This window comes from Otolemur garnettii, unplaced genomic scaffold (genome assembly GCF_000181295.1).
Source record: "Otolemur garnettii isolate 467f Iridium unplaced genomic scaffold, OtoGar3 scaffold00039, whole genome shotgun sequence".
Classification (NCBI taxonomy): domain Eukaryota; kingdom Metazoa; phylum Chordata; class Mammalia; order Primates; family Galagidae; genus Otolemur; species Otolemur garnettii.
In genome coordinates this window covers 84531-86825 of record NW_003852434.1, presented here as the reverse complement: position 1 = coordinate 86825, position 2295 = coordinate 84531, and the positions used below count along the sequence as shown (strand labels likewise).

Genomic DNA, 2295 nt, shown 5'->3' with positions numbered 1-2295 from the left:
AATTATCTTTCTGCATTTCATAAAATATCTCCTGAGACAGAAAAAATACTGAAAGTGTGGGGAAAGTATTCTTCTCTGTAAGTTTCCATACATTCTACTAATTGCAACACTTTCTGTGGAAGCTCATGATAAAAGTGTAAGAAATATATTTTGTAAATATTAATGAAGAGATGTTATTAAAAACTACATTTATTTTATTAACTGTTGGCATATCCTGCAAAGGGAAATAGAATTTAACGTCTAGCCTCATAAAGACACATTTAAAGACTTTCAGTGAGCCTGGGTAATTGTAGTTTGTTCTGGAGTCTTCTATATTCTTTAAGTCTTATTTTCATCACTGCAAATAGAAAGGTAGTGTTTTTCTAAGGAGTAGCTGGTGAGGTGATTATTACACATGAACTCTAATATTTGGTTAACTTTTTGAGTTATAGTAGGCTAATTTTTTTAACTTTAAACAAATTTTTATTACACAAAGGTTGTCACATAATTGGATATTTCTCTCCTTGTACACAATTATTCTTACTCTCCACAGAAAGGCTGCTTCTGAACTTTTCATCTGGTGATGGCAAGCACTAAAATTCTAATTTTAAGAGAACAGTAGTAAAAATGCCTCAGTGATTTAAGTTGAAAGCAGTACACTGGTACATGGCTCTTGCACCCAGTATCGGGAATGTACAAATGTCTTTTTATTCAAAAATACAAAATAAATTATCTGTAGGCATGGGCAATGGATGACAGCAGTCAACCATTATATTTGTCAAGTGAATCCAGTAACCGATGTTTATAGTGATTTGCTTAAACATCAGCCAGCCTTTTCTTCACTTTCTCCAACTGACTTCTCTGAAGTTATTGGTGAGGAACACTGCCTTGAGCATCCTGTCACAGTTCATTAATGGGAAAGCACTATTCTAGGAATTAGAACGTGCCACCTCCCATGCCACCCATTGCACCCATTCCAGGGTCCTTCTGTTCTTTAGGAAGTTCTGTGACTACAACTTCTGCTGTAGTTAACAGAGAAGCCACCCCAGCAGCATCCAGGAAAGCAGTTCTTACAACCTTTGTTGGATCAATGATTCCTTTTTCCACCATATTCACAAAATCTCCAATCATAGCATCATAACCAACTTCTGCGGAACTTTGCGTTATTTTCTCCACTATCAAAGATCCTTCGACACCTGCGTTCTTAGAGATGGTCATTGCAGGAATTTTGAGTGTTCTTTTGATAATTTCTATACCAATTTTTTGATCTTTATTAGCTGGAGTTAATGAATCCAAGGCTAGAATGCACCAAAGCAGAGCACAACCCCCTCTGAGAACAATGCCTTCTTCAACGGTAGCTCCTGTGGCATTAAGGACGTCTGTCACTCTTTCTTTTCATTTACTTCGACATCACTTGTTCCACCAACCTTCAGCACAGCTACTCCATCTGAAGAAATTGCTCAGGTTGCTACGATTTCTGCAACGGTGACAAAGAAATTGGGAGCATCATTTCTGATGCAATGAAAAAGGTTGGAAGAAAAGGTGTCATCACAGTAGGATGGAAAAACACTGAATGATGAATTAGAAATTATTGATGAAATGAAGTTTGATTGAGTAGGCTAATTTTTTTAACAGGGATTTTTTGAATGTTAACTTTACAGACACAGATATGTATAGGACCTTTCTTTTCTCACTGTACTATCATGAATAGGGACAAAATGCTAACTGAGCTATCAATATGGGATGGAATATTAAGAAAAACTAAAACATAAATTTACTGGTAAATTTATAAAAAGAAAATTTACTGGTAAAGGAAACCTTCATGGGGGCATACCTCAACAGAGACAATTGAAAACATTTTCTTTTTGTTGACTTAATATGAAAATATTTATTAGAAGAAGGCAGAGTAAATGCATGAAAAAATATTAAGGCAGGCAAACTATAAAATATTAAGTCAAAAGGAGAGATAGGAAACATATCTACATAACTCCTGATAATTCTTTTGATTACCGTCTTTAAGCAGTGATACTCAGTTGGCGGCATCTACTTCTCTACCCCTGAGGAACATTGGGCAAATGTCTGGAGACGTTTTTTGGATGTCGTAGTCAGGAGGTGGTACTGACTGACACCTGGTGGGAGGAGGCAGGGATGCTACCTAATATCTCACAAGGCACAAGTTGGCTCCCATCAGCAAAGGATTGTCAAGCCAAGAGAAACCTTGTTCTGTGGTAGGTGTTAACGATGTTGAAATCTTTATCTGTAACTTAAAAAGTTGTTTAACACTTTTCAGCAAAGTAACAAAGGCATTTGTGTGAT

General features: G+C 36.3%; 1 pseudogene; it reads right to left on the bottom strand.

Moving 5' to 3' along the window:
* Positions 1 to 915: 915 nt before the first annotated feature.
* On the bottom strand, positions 916 to 1426 carry LOC100955642 (annotated as a pseudogene).
* Positions 1427 to 2295: the final 869 nt, after the last annotated feature.